The following is a 15,988-nucleotide window of genomic DNA, read 5'->3' as shown; positions in this document are numbered from 1 at the left end:
TGGCATGAATGATTTGCCTATTCCACCTCTTTCACCATTGTCCCTAGAAGCTTATGGAGAAGGGTAGTGAAAGAAGAGGCGTACAATACTTTATTCACTAATACCACAACACATTTAGAAGAATCTTGAAACTCTCTTTTCTAATATTATTTTAGGCGAGGCATTTGTTCTAAGACACTAACTAGATAAAGAGATAACTCTTGGGTTTGTTGAATTTGTTTTTCACTTTTTTAACCAAGGTAAATTTGTACTCCCACCTTTCTTATGCTTGAAAAGCGAATAATCAGCAATTGAATAGGCTTCTTTAGGTTCATGACCACACACAAGAATTATTGTTCCTCCCAAGGAGCAATGAGCTTGATCAACAAAAATGGAATTGGGAGTAGTTTAGGCTTTAGACATTCCCCCTTGAGGTGAACTATTGGGATCTTTCAATTGATATTTTTAGGAATTCCCTTTATGGATAGAATTCTTAAGATTTTCTACATTTGACCACCTCGCATCCAAAAAAAATTACTCGGGGTTGGAGGTGGGGTAAGAAAAGAGGATTGGGGGTGAAGATCCTAGGAACCATTCAAAAGAGAGCTCTATCACCTTGATTGATAATCTAGAACATACTTTTTTTAACAATGGAAGCCCCCTTCATAACAGTGTTCTAATCCACGGAAGCTATTATAGTCAGTTTTGTTCAAGAGATATCCTCCTCAAGAATACCTTCTTAATATTTAAAATTAATGATTCTCACCTAGGGTTGCTTTGGATTCTTGCACTATCTCCAATATAACTTTGCAGCTAAATGCTATCAATTGAATTTAGATTTCTTAAGCCCAAGTCCTCTATACCTTTTAGGACTATAGACTTGAACTTGGCTAACTAAACTTCTTTTTTGGGACTCCAATTTTCTTGCCTAAGAATTTCTTAGATAGAGTATCAAATTCCTTAAGAGGAGTCTTAAGGACTGGAATAACTAAAAATGTATAAATAGGAACAACTTGCAAAACATATTTCAATAACATCAATTGACCAACAAAGATAACCACTCAATGACTATCCCTCATGTGAAATTTGTCCAAAATTCTATTCCATTAATCTCATTTTGAATGTCTAGTAGATAAGGGGTGAAAGATTTGAGTAATTATTGATTGGGTAAGCATAGGAGTATCAAAGAAGAGAAATTTGAACACACACACACACACACACGCGCGCGCGCGCGCACACACACACACACATACACACACACACACGCACCCATGCACACACGCGCACACATGCACACACGCCCACGCCCATGCCCGCGCACACGCACACACCCACACAAACACACCCACACACACACACATCCAAAGATTTCTTGAAGTTGATTGGCTTAATGACTTTTGCAATCCCTATTAGAGCTACATCATCCGTTAATTGAAGGTGAGATTGAGGGTCAAGGTCTCAAACCCTAGACCAACTCTAGATGAGACCATTAGCTTGTTGATGCTTAATTCATTTGCCCATATATTTTCCCATTTTGATAAAAAGGTATGGAGGAAGAGGATCTCCTTGTCAAAGTCCAAAGAAGTAGAGAAAAGATGAGAAGGAATACCATTGATAAGAATTGAGAAGGGAGAAAAAACCACATAGCTCATAGCCCTATTAATCCACTTTGAGCAAAATCCAAAAGTTGATTAAATGTTCATGTGGAAAGACCACTTGACTATCATAGATTTTGGATATGTCCAACATAATGAACATTGCTTTTTTTTTTTGGAATTGGACATATAATATATAACTTAAATGACAACAATAACATCATAACACCATCTATAATTTGATGCCCCTTAACAAATACCTCTTTCTTAGATGAAATAAGAGAGGCCAACAACTACTTCAAGTGCTTAGTAATAAGTTTGGCAAGGACTTGAACCTAAGCTAGTCTTACATCTCTCACAATCTCTTTAGGAGCCAAACCTATCAAATAGAAACTAAGAAAAATGCATCCTCAAATTGCATTACCAGTCAAAGATGGAACTTCACAAGCTATTAGATGTTGGATTCATTTGACCTATTGATTATGCAGAATGGATTTCAAATTTAGTTCTGGTCACCAAGCTAACTACGAGCATTCACATCTACACTAAGTTTAGAGATCTAAATAAAGCACCTAAAGATGAATTTCCTCTACCAAACATTGACATGATAGTAGATATCACAGTCAGGCATGAGATGTTATCAATGACGGATGGTTATATCAAAATTGCACTTCAAGATCAACATATGACAAGTTAAACTTGTCCTTGGGGAACTTATTGCTGGAATATAATGCTCTTTGGTCTCAAGAATGTCAACTCTACCTATTAGATAACTATGACTACTATCTTCCATGATATGATGCATACTCTTACGAAGGACTATTTTGATGACATTAGTAAAATCATTTACAAGAGAAGGTCGTCTTGATGTGCTTGCCAAAATTTTCTCAAGACTAAAACAATATAAGGTCAAATTGAATCCCACAAAATGTGTCTTTGGAATCACTTCAACAAATATCCTTGGCTACGTTGTTTCATGTAGAGACATAGAGGTAGATCCGATAAAATTCAAAGCAATCAAAGAAATCCCTCCTACAAAATTGAGCCAACTATGTAGTCTACAAGGGAATGTAGTCTATCCATTGATTCATTGCTTAGTTAGTTGATAAGTGTCATACATTTCAACATCTGCTTCATAAAGGTGTCACATTCAAATGGGATGCTAAGTGTTAAGAAGCTTTTCAACAAGTCAAGGGTTATTTGTTGTCACCACTAGTATTCATGTCACCTATTGAAGGAAAACCTTTTCTATTATAGATCTTAGATACATCATGAACATTAGAAGCCGTCCTAGCACTAAACGACTATTCATGGAAAGAGAGAGTTATCTATTTCATTGGTGTACCTTAAATTATATACCTATTAAATGTGCATGTCGTGTACTCTTTTATTCTCAAAATATTCAACATTACATGTCGAGTCAAGTAACATTGAAAAGGGCAAGGGGATGAAAAAACTCAAAAGAATTAGCACCCTATTTTTTGGGAACAAATCTTAGGAAGGTAGAATTGATAACTTTAAGTAATTTTTTATTGGTGTTGGTAAACAGATTTGTCTCTTTCTTGAAATGCTTACAATTATCTTCTTTAAACAAAATATGACTCCGTTTTACCCATTAGAAAGAAACAAATATACCAATAGTTGGAAGAATTAATGAAAATTCAACCTCTGCATTAGAGGGTAGCTCCTCGTATGATTTACAGTGAATTTATTATATAATTGATAGGCTAACACTTTTAACCAAAAAGCATTGAATGGTTTCAACATTTATCCATCAACACAAATAAATGCCTTAAAAAAAAATTGGAAAACATAGGAAATTTTTGAAAAGAATATTCAAAGGAGAGTTCACAAACTCCGATTCATAACATTCTTGCTGTATAAATTCAAAGCAAAATAAGGACTCAACAAAGACTAATGGATCAATCGATACTCTCTCGTGCCTCACAGGGCAAGGGGAATCAAGCTGACTAACATCGTGCGAGTCATCCAACATTCTATAATAAATATGAACCAAAAGGAAATGCAGAGATAATTAATTATCTGATTAAATTATGCCCACATAACAACCTAAGAAGAATTATCAATCACAGAATGCACAGATTCAAAGACGTATCAACATTCCATTAATAATCAGTCATTACTTCATTTCACACAATATGTATCAAAAACTCTTCTATTTGTTTCCAAAAATCATAGTTTTTAGAACCCTTCCAAAAGCAAGCTTTTCAACTTAAATAGCCACCAGGCCATAGTTTTTACATAATTAACAAATAACATTTACTTTCACTTCAGTGAAAGAAACCGTTCAGATAACGTAAAAGAAAGCTAAGCTAATAGCCGCTGAAAGGACGACATTTCATTGTTACATAACTAAGCATCCACCGCAACCGAGGAAGTTACGAGCTTGTCCTATTTTGTCGGAGATCCTCGCCATTCTAGGTGTGCGGTCGAAAAATTCAGGATAACTTGGAAATAGGGTAGGCCAATGTGTATGATCCTCTGCTTCCACACTTCCTTATCCATATTCACCTGCATGACCTTCACTTTATGAACCTCCAAGTGATCCAAACAGACAATGAGCATTGATTCAATCCTTGCTACCTTCGAAAAGTCATCGGTAGTCAAAGATTTTGTGGTCAGAATGGAATAAACTCTATCTTGAAAGACTTTAATCATGTCTGCAACTTCCTCAATCACCTTAGCTCCCTCCTTCATGAGTTGGATGTCAATACATTTAAGATCCTTCTGTATAGTGTCAATCAAATCGGTCAGTCCCCTAAGTAGCTTAGTGGATTCTTCATGGCCTTTCCCAATGATTGAGTTGCGCCATTCCACGTTTTTCTTTGACACATATAGCACATTATCATCTAGGTTCTCTACTGGTTTCTCAGTTAAGAACTTCATCAATCCATACTTTTGAACATCATTCATTTGTGCGAGAACCGCTTCCCACTTAACCCTTTCCTTTTCCCAAGCGTCTGTTTCCAACTCAAGCTCTTTACTCACAGTTTCTGCATCTTTGTAAACCTTGACCAGATTAGTAATATATTCCAATCCTTGTTGAATTATTAGATCCAGCCATTTGTTGAACATCTCTGTCACTACCCTGTTCCTTTGAACTTGATCAAGCATCTTCTGGTTTGTTGGAGACTTAAGATCAAATGACACTGGTATTTGTGACAATGGTTGAGGATTGGATTATGAATAACATTGATGTACTCTGCCATCTGTGCGACCATTTGTTTCATCTCTCTCTTGTCTTTCTCATCTTTCCAAGTCCTAGAGATTATCCTCTTTGTAGAAGACTCCAAATGTTTTACATCCACGACCCTTGATGCGACGCCCAAATCTATTTTCTCCATAGTAAAATCTTCTTCAGTGGCCTTATCTGCATCTCTCCCAGGAATAGGTTTGGCCACTTCAGCTGTCCAGTGTCCTGTTGTGTCATCCACATCAAGCATTGCTTGTGTTTTGAGCTTTGATGCTTTTCTAGGCATTTACTAACCATGTCCTCTAAGGGAATAGTGACTGACACCACACTCCTTTTCTTACCAATGGTGGCTTCCAGCCATCTTGGAGCATTGGTAGATCCTTAAGGTGGTGGAGTGACCTGTGTATGTGGAGAGGTAACGATTACCAGAGCATTCATGGGATCCTATTGAGTTCCTACCCCTTCATTTGTATCCTCTTCTTGTATCTCAGGTTCACTTTGATCCCATGGGTCCATTATTTGTTCAAGCTCTTCACTGGGGTCTAAATCCACCATGACCTGTTGCAGAACGGGCTTGCTACTCTTCTTCTTGCTTCTTGACCGGGTTACTCGGGTAGCTGTAGGACTAGATGATGACCTTCCTGACCTTCTTGGCGGTATTTTCTCTACAACGGGCTTTGAGAAACCTGCAATATCAGTAATTTTATTAGTGGCAAAAACAGGCGATTGAACCAAGATGTGTGAATCACTTCTTGATTCGTGTGGGGACAGGGAAGGACACTCCTTGAATTTCAGTTTCCTCAACCATTTCTCTGTTCTCCTGACAACATTGAAGGTTCTTGTTTGAATGCTATCATCTCCTTTCTTGTTCTAGTCAATTTCTGGAATTGGTTTCCCTTCAATCTCAGTACCGAACTCAGGGTCCAGGACATCTTCCTCAGTATCTTCCAATACACCTGATGTATTAATTGGGAGCCTCAAGACAGATATCTGCCGCAAAGTGAATCTTGACCACAACTTCTTTCTCACTTCATGCTCATCCTTGCAATTTTCCCAATAATCCTCCATCTGGGGTTCATGGCAGAAATGACTGTCTATGTTAAGGTTCTCCCTTGTATAACCTTTGCTATCAAATCTTTGCCTAGTTACATATGGCTGCAAATTCATTCTTTTGAACTCCAGTTCCAGATTCAAAGCATCTGACACCGATTTGCAATTGTAATACCCAAGCTCAACAGGAAAAAACACCCCAGATTCTCCCTTTACCCCTAGTCTTTTATCTATATGGGCTAGCTGCCTGCTCACCTCTGTAAGTACGAAGCTATCAAAGGCGTATCTGGGCAATTTGAATGGTTGGCCTTCAAAACCACCTACCCGTATGGAAGTAAACCGTGGAAACTGGATAAAGAAGCTTCCATAAATACTCACTAACTCCATAGCCTCTATGGACATCCTTTTGTTGGCATCCCCCTGGATTTCAAAGGCCAGTCTTCCCGCAAAGACTCCATTCCATTTGTCAATTTGTTCAACATATCTCTATTGTTGCAACCAAGGGTAAAAATCATAAACCCTCATTCCATCAAGCCAAGGTTCATTGGGTAATCGAGGCCAATCCCTTGTGCAGGCTAAAATATAAAACAGGTAAGAAGACATGTAAAACCCACTCATACCCACAAAGTTGCTTAGTCCTTCGTGAAGCCTCTCCGCAATTACCTGAGACCAATCCAGAAATCTGTCACCAGATAGAACTACTTGGACGAAAAAGTACATCCAATCTTCCCAATAGAAGGAATGTGAATTCCCTTTTACTCTGTTTAAAAGCATAACAATGTCCCGCACCTCAGTGATGAGGTGTTCTCTGGTTAAGGGTTTGGGTAGTCGTGATCCTCCTTTCTTAGCCCTCAAGAGCCAATTTATGGCAATCACACTTCTGTACTTGCTCTTCTTCTCCAAGAAACAGGCATATGAATTTCCAATGGTCCAATCCTCATACTCCTCCTTATGCGAAATTCCCATTGTCACCATCACCGTTTCCCTATTAATATGGACTAACACTCCACCATCACTAGTTCTGATACATCTGTTCTCAGAATCATATCTATTCATACAAGCCAACACTAAATCTGGACATAGTGCGGCTAACGGTAATGCAGCAGCTTCCACAAGACCACTCTTAACTATCTTCTCCATTAGTGACTCAGCCTGAGGATTCTTAGCCCTTTCAAGGAAATTCCTCAAATCCGTATGAACTAAGGAGGTGTCTTCCATTTCCAACAGGATACTCACTAAACATGAGGTTCGGTCAAGCTTTGGCAGCACATGCCTCATTTTTAACTATTTATTCCCTTAACCAAGAAATTCTAACAACAGTACAATATGCTACCCCAACAATTTCAGATCTTCCCCTTTCCTATACTGGTAAAACTTCAGTGCACAAAGAAACACAATCATAGGAGAAGACAACCGAACTTAACCGATAACACCATGAAAACTAGGAATTCTTCCGGAGAACAGAACTGGATTTACCTTAGGCGCCTCCGATTAATTGAAGTCAGGCAGCTATGATCTTCCTAAATATGGAAATAAACTCATACATCTTCCTTTAACCAGACGGACAAATATCAATAGGGTTGCACACGCTTCGTCATGATTTACTCAAATGTGCGAAGTAACAGTGAAATGACAAACCTGACACCTTCTTAATTATCCATCACTTCCGCACAGGAAATTTGACATTTTCATGATTACTTTCCACATTTAGAATTTCAAAAAGCTGAATAAGGGAATATTCCTTCTTGTCGTGCCGCTTTTATTTCCACCACAAAGCTTTTCCGAATTAGTTTTAAAAGAACTTATGAACCGTGAACCACTTGAACACGAGGTTCAATGGTTCAAGTTCATTTAGGTAGTAAAACAATAATGGTCGGCACATAAACAACACTGGGAACGAGCGACAAAGAAAAAGGAATAATTAAAAATGAACCTTGAACTTTTTGAACCACTTGAAATTTTGGTTCAAGGTTCAAGACCGCATACCAACTTAATATAAAAGAAAGACTCGCGCTCGTCATAAAACAATACATTGCCTTGACCCACTAAAAAGGCATTTTTGAACCTTGAACCCTTGAACCGCTTGAACACGAGGTTCAATGGGTTCAAACCTTCAATCATCGAAGACCAAGTGAATGCGTTTGAAAATTGGAGACCGAAATGACTGATTTTGTTTTTTTTTCCTCTTTTAGAATTTACTTTGAACCTTGAACCTTTGAAACCCTTTTTTAAAAGAAGTTCAACGGTTCAAGTACAAAGAGAACAAATGACCCGATGGAAACAAAAGACACAAAAAGACAACCCACAAATTGGAATATTTTATAAAAGAAAAACTTACGGGTGGACTAACATCGGCTCTGACTGGGGACTAGAACTGTGAAGGAACTAGAAATGAACTTCAGAATCTCTGGTTTCACACGCTAAACTTTATTCAAAGATACAAACCAACTAAACCTAAAGAAACACACAAACACAAAAATAACTAGACTCTATGTAAAAAAACTACGAGGGACTCTCGTTTACAGTTGATACAATTTCAGATCTTGACCACTGTAGGTCAAAGGAAGAATAGTACCATCCAAATATGCAAGTTTAAAAGAATTCAGTCCTTTTACCTCATGAATCAAGAATGGTCCCTTCCAAAGCGACTCGAACTTAGCATGTGCTCCCTTAGGTTCTCTTCTTCTGTCCCAAAGCAGTACCTGATCACCTTGCATGAACTTTCGAGGCCTTGCTCGCTTATCAAACATTATTTTTACTCTCATTTGATGTTCTGTTATCCGGTCCACTAGTCTATCCCTCTCTTCATCAATCTTTGTTAGGTGCATGATTCGCTTTTCCAAAGAGCTCTGGAAGTAAGCGTCTTCAATTAGTGTTTGTAGCTTGGTGGCTGCTAGCTCTAGAGGAAGTGCTACCTGAGCGCCAACACCATAGACCAGTTCAAAGGGAGACATCCCAATTGCCCTCTTTGGTGATGTACGGTCAGCCTAGAGAGCTTCATATAGTTTCTTATGCCGATCCTTAAAATTCTCACTCACTAATTTTTTCATAATTTTAATGAGGTTTTTGTTACTAGATTCAGCCAAGCCATTTCCCTGAGGATAATAATCAGATGAGTGAGCAAGAGAGATTCCATGATCATAACAAAATAAAGAGATTTCAGCAGAGGAGAAATTGGTAGCGTTATCTGCCACAATTTTTATGGGAACTCCAAAACGAACTAGAATGTTCTCCTTCAGAAAGTTACAAACAATCTCTGAGGTTGTCTTTCATACCGGAATGGCCTCGACCCATTTAGTAAAATAATTTGTGGCTGTCAAAATATGGGTATGGCCGACACTTGAGGTTGGTGTCAAGGGGCCAATAAAATCCAAACCCCACTGCTTGAAAGGTTCATCCACAATCACGGGTCTGAGTGGTAATGCTACAAGCTGAGGCTTACCAGCGAACAACTTACATTTTTCACACCTGGCCACCCATGTATACGCGTCCCTGAACATTCCTGGCCAATAGTAATAGTTTCTCAAGATCTTATAAGCAGTTACTATTGAAGAAAAGTGACCTCCACAGGCTTCATCGTGGAATGTTCTCAAAAGAGACTCCTGGAGTGATTTATCAACACATCTTAGAAAGGTCCCATCTAGTCCCCTTTTATATAGTACATCATTATATATGACGTACTTAGCAGCTTTCAGTCTCAGGTTCCTTTTTTCCTTCGCAGAAAGGTGTTCTGGACAATCTCCATATGTCAAGAAATACGCTACATCCGCAAACTAGGAATCTTGTAGAGCAACAAATAAAACTAAAGGCAATTCCTTTGTCACTTCCTGCTTACTTTCAGTGATCAGCCTGCACAAACCTTGCCCCCTCACCAACTTTGTGGGTCGAATGTCTAAATCGAACTCTTGAATTTTTGATACCCAAGAAGCTCTTTCATTCATTCCTATGTCCTGCTGTGTTAGAATGCTCTTGACAGCTGAATGAGGTACAAAAACCACGGCGTGAGAATGAAGAATATAATACCTGAACTGTTTCATTGCCTTTACAACCGCATATGCTTCTTTTTCAATTATTGAGTATTTAAGTTCATGTGTTTTCAAAGGTACGCTCATGAATGCTATAGGGACCTCATCATTATTATCATTCTTTTGTAGCAAAACCCCTGACATAGTGTGCTCTAATGCATAGCAGTAGATGATAAAATCTTTTTTGAAATCGGGATTAACCAAGACAGGTGCCTGACCAATTGCATCTTTTATTGAGGCAAATGCCCTTTTCCCCTCCTCGCTCCATTTGAAATATTTTTTCTCACTCATCAAGTTCACAATATATCTGGTAGTCTCAGCAAAGTCCGGGATAAACCTCCGAAGAAAATTCGCCTGCCCGAAAAAGGATCTGACAACATTCCTGTTTGATGGCAAAGTTAATTGTTGAATTGCTCTTATCCTTTCAGGATCTATTTTCACCCCTTCTTTAGAGACAATATGACCGAGCAACTTACTCTCTGTGACTCCAAACACTGATTTCTTGGGGTTCAAGGATACCCCATGCTCGCGACATCTCTGCAACACTCGTGTCAGGTCTCGAATGTGATGTTTCCTTCTTTTCGAGAACACTGTCAAATCATGTAGATATACAACAATGATCTTATCCTTTAAGTGGCCGAAAGACAAATCCATAGCTCGTTGAAATGTTGCTCCTGCATTGATTAATCCAAAAGGCATCCGGTTATATGCAAATGTACCCCAGGGAGTAATAAAGGCAATTTTGTGTTGATCATTTTCTTGAACACTGATCTGATTATATCTGGAAAACCCATCTAACATGGACATCATCTCTGACCTTGAGACGGTTTGCAAAATGTGATCCATGGTTGGCAAGGGATAATTGTCTTTTAGGCTGGCTTGGTTTAGATTTCTAAAGTCGACGCAAATCCTTATTTCCTCGTTTTTCTTTCTGACTGGTACAATATTTGCGATCCACATCGAATGATGGATGGGATATATAATTCTGGCTTTTAGCATCTTATCTACTTCTTAGAATATAGCCTGTGCCACTTTTGGATTAAAGCTTCAAAGCTTTTGCCTGAATGGGCTTGCTCCGGGCTTCAAGGGAATCTGATGCTGAAATTTTCCCTCTCTGAAGTTCTTAAGGTCGTCATAACACCAAGCAAACACGTCCTTAAACTCTACCATGAGATTAATGAACCTCTCCTTTTCTGCCGGTGTGCAACACTTTCCCAGATTGATACATTTAGGTTCATTCTCAGTACCAATGTTGACCTTCTCATAGCCTCCACTATCTTGAGCCTCTCGAGACTTGTCACCTTTATTATTTGTGTAGGCATCATTACGGTCAAATAAATGTTCCAAAGAAACCAGTCCTCTAGGAATCTTATTTCCTTTCAATTGCATGATCCCATCAGGTAATTCCTTGGCTCGTTCAGGCGAAAATTCTTTGCATTCTGCATCAGAGCCTTCAAAATACATGGCAGAAAACATATCCAAACCTTGCATAAAATTATTTATTTGTTTATCATTCTCAAATACCTGCCACGAGTCAGAATTATTTGGAACACTAGGGCGATATATCAACTCTATTCTGTAAGTTTCTTCAGCAAATTCAAGGTGTGGGACAAGCAATGAAGCTGAGACTGCCAATGAATCTGCTTTTGAGTTCAATTCCTTGGGTATTGCCTCAATGGAAAATGCATCGAAACCTTCAATTTCATCCCAAACTCTGTTTCGATAGTGCTTCAACCTTTCATTCTTAACGCTAAAAATCCCCTAACCTGCTTAACAATGAGTTCAACATCTCCTTTAACCTGCAGGATCTTAACCCCCAACCTTTTAGCTTCAACTAAGCCTAACAATATGGCCTCATACTCCGCTATATTGTTGGTGTTTTTGAACTCTAGTTTAAAAGAAAAAGGAATAGGATTGCCAGAAGGTGGTATCAACACAACTCCTGCGCTAGATCCTGATGCTGCACAACTGCCATCGAACTCCATTAGCCACATGCCTTCTTTTTCTCCATTTTGGGATGAATACTTGTCCACTTCACTGTCAGACAGAATCATGTAGTTCCCAAATTGACAATGATGGTACAAAATCTGGGCCTTAGGGTCATCGAATGGGAAAACAGTTAATTTGGACTTTGGTTCAGGTTGTAGGATGACTCACTGTTTTCCAACAAGGATTGTGGCTTGGGACCAATCCATTTTGATTTCTCCACCTAAGTCTCTACAGAAAGTACGACTTAAAAACATGCCATAGCTAGCTGGGATATCACCTATTAGAATTGTCAACTTGATCCTTTTATCCGAGTGAGAAACAAGAACTACTTGAGCATTTTTAATTTGGCCTAGCGGAGGAATTTGTTTTGAGTCCATGGAATAGCATCTACCAAAGGTTTTGGTCAGGGATAACCCCAATGCTTTGGCTATAGCGGAGGGCATTATGTTATCAGATGCACCTGAGTCTATTATACAATTATTCAACCTATGACCATTAATGAATAATGATATATAAAAGGGCTGTCGTTTCGCCTCGAGAAGGGGAACATAATCATCTATTTGAAGAGCAGTAATTTCAGGCATCTTTTCACAAACCGGGGAATGAACCGACTCATTGCTATGTGAGGGCAAAAAGGCATTTATTGACTGCTGCATATCATTAATCTGTTGTGTATTATTTCCTTTCACAAATTGTACCAGTCTATCTAATTCTTTAGGATTTAATTTTAGATACTCAGTAGGTGTGATTTGAATTTGTGAGGACTTGCAAAATTCTACTATATCAAAGGAACTTTCTTTTTTAACAGTATTTAAAAATAAAGGTTCTTGTAATTCTTGATCATTTTGATGCAACTTTGAATCCATTCTTTTACCTTTGAAGGCCATCGCAGATGAAGAAGAAGACATCTGGGGTTTCACATTTTGCTAATTTCTTGTGAGCACCACATGTGAAGGATCCTCCAAAGTAACCAAAATGTCACCGCCTCTTTCCGAATCAGACTCGTACTCAAGAAAATGGATTTCAGAGTCGCCAGGTTGCTTTGGAGATCCCTCTTCACCCCATTCATTTGAAGTATCTTTAAAATTCATCAATTGTGCATATCATACCATCTCAGGGCAGGAACTGCCATCATGTTCATCAGTTAGGTGAAATAAACACATATTTCCTTTAGTAGGTGCTTCAATTGCTAGTCTTTGTTGAGCGGGAGACAACTGCATTGTCTTATTCCCATAGCCTGGAGACTGGTTCACATTCCTTCTAGGTATATCTTGGTAAGGAGATGAGTACGAGGTACTAGCTTTGGGCATTTGTCTTTTAAGGGTGATCATGTCATTCATTAACCTCTGGATAACAGGATCAGAAGAGGAAGAAGAAGAAGTCAAAGGTTGAGCATTGGGTGTCTATACTTCCCTTTTCCATTTACCTGCTGTGATTAGATCATTTTCCAATTCAACTGCAAGGGTTTTGGTAGCATTTAGATCTACAACTCTTTGCCTATGGATCAAGAAACCTATTTCAGAAGGCATAGAATTAATAAAAAAACACTTGAGATTATCATCTGAGGGTTTTTAGTTAACTGGAATCTTGTGCAAGATCTTATCAAACTTTGCCACGAAATCCCTCATTGATTCAGGAATTTCCTTCTTTAGCTGGGCTAATTGGGCTAAGAGGGAATGTTCATCCTCTTCTACCTTAAACCTTGCTTCAAATCGCGTTTTTAGATCCTGCCAGGTTGTTATCACATTATTTGGTAAGTGATAAAACCAGTCTGTTGTTGCCCCAGTTAGCGTTTGGACGAACAATCTCACTGCAACATCCTCATGTTGAACTGCTATTACTCCACAGGCTACATTAGAGGCATTCAGGTGTTCATCAACAGTAATCTTTCCATCACCACTAAATTTTGGCAAATGATCCCTAGCACCCTTTGGTAAGGGGTTAAGATTCAGACCTAGGTTCAATGGGCCTACAACCGCCCCCCAAGGATTATTCGCTGCCATTGGAAATATGATATTGAGGGGAGTAGGGTTAATTATATTAGGTAGAATTACACCGTGCAAGGTGAGAGCTTGACAAACTGAGGACATAGGTGGCGATGACGATGAGGAAGGAGGCCTACTTCTTGCCCTTCTCTGAGGTGAAAAGGTAGGTTGAGAATCTAGGTTTTGTAACTCCTGAAAGACAGAATCAAAAACCCCTTCTCTTCTCTGGGACCTAGTATATCTCCTTGACTCCAGACTTGCAACTAGGCAACCAATTTGATAATTTGATATCCCCAGCAAAGTCGCCAAAAATTTGTTGGTAAACAGATTTGCCTCTTTCTTGAAATGCTTACAATTATCTTCTTTAAACAAAATATGACTCCGTTTTACCCATTAGAAAGAAACAAATATACCAACAGTTGGAAGAATTAATGAAAATTCAACCTCTGGGTTAGAGGGCAGCTCCTCGTATGATTTACAATGAATTTATTATATAATTGATAGGCTAACACTTTTAACAAGAAAGCATTGAAAGGCTTCAACATTTATCCATCAACACAAATAAATGCCTTAAAATTTTTTTGGAAAACATAGGAAATTTCTGAAAAAAATATTCAAAGGAGAGTTCACAGACTCTGATTCATAACATTCTTGTTGTATAAATTCAGAGCAAAATAAGGACTCATCAAAGACTAATGGCTTGATCGATACTCTCTCGTGCCTCACTGGGCAAGGGGAATCAAGCCAACTAACATCGTGCGAGTCATCCAACATTCTATAATAAATATGAACCAAAAGGAAATGCAGAGATAACTGATTATCTATTTAAATTATGCCCACATAACAACCTAAGAAGAATTATCAATCTTAGAATGCATAGATTCAAAGACGTATCAACATTCCATTAATAATCAGTCATTACTTTATTTCACACAGTACGTATCAAAAACTCTTCTATTTGTTTCCAAAAATCACAGTTTTTAGAACCCTTCCAAAAGCAAGCTTTTCAGCTTAAATAGCCACCAGGCCATAGTTTTTACATAATTAACAAATAATATTTACTTTCACTTCAGTGAAAGAAACCGTTTAGATAACATAAAAGAAAGCTAAGCTACTAGCTACTGAAAGGCTGACATTTCATTGTTACATAACTAAGCATCCACCGCAACTGAGGAAGTTACGGGCTTGTCCTGTTTTGTCGGAGATCCTCGCCATTCTAGGTGTGCGGTCAAAAAATTCAGGATAACTTGGAAATAGGGCAGGCCAATGTGTATGATCCTTTGCTTCCACACTTCCTTATCCATATTCACCTACGTGACCTTCGCTTTATGAACCTCCAAGTGATCCGAACAAACAATGAGCATTGATTTAATCCTTGCTACCTTCGAAAAGTCATCGGTAGTCAAATATTTTGTGGTCTGAATGGAATGAACTCTATCTTGAAAGACTTTAATCATGTCTGCAACTTCCTCAATCACCTTAGCTCCCTCCTTCATGAGTTGGATGTCAATACATTTAAGATCCTTCTGTATAGTGTCAATCAAATCGGTCAGTCCCCTAAGTAGCTTAGTGGATTCTTCATGGCCTTGCCCAATGATTGAGTTGCACCATTCCACGTTTTTCTTTGACACATATAGCACATTATCATCTAGGTTCTCTACTGGTTTCTCAGCTAAAAACTTCATCAATCCATACTTCTGAACATCATTCATTTGTGCGAGAACCACTACCCACTTAACCCTTTCCTTTTCCCAGTGACTGTTTCCAACTCAAGCTCTTTACTCACAGTTTCTGCATCTTTGTAAACCTTAACCAGATTAGTAATGTATTCCGATCCTTGTTGAATTATTAGATCTAACGATTTGTTGAACATCTCCGTCACTACCCTGTTCCTTTGAACTTGATCAAGCGTCTTCTGGTTTGCTGGAGACTTGGGATCAAATGACACTGGTATCTGTGACAATGGTTGAGGATTTGGATTATGAATAGCATTGATGTACTTTGCCATCTGTGCGACCATTTGTTTCATGTCTCTCTTGTCTTTCTCATCTTTCCAAGTCCTAGAGATTATCCTCTTTGTAGAAGACTCCAAATGTTTTACATCCACGACCCTTGATGCGACGCCCAAATCTATTTTCTCCACAGTAAAAT

This window comes from Cryptomeria japonica, chromosome 5 (genome assembly GCF_030272615.1).
Source record: "Cryptomeria japonica chromosome 5, Sugi_1.0, whole genome shotgun sequence".
NCBI classification, from domain to species: domain Eukaryota; kingdom Viridiplantae; phylum Streptophyta; class Pinopsida; order Cupressales; family Cupressaceae; genus Cryptomeria; species Cryptomeria japonica.
Note: the sequence above shows the minus strand (reverse complement) of the source record.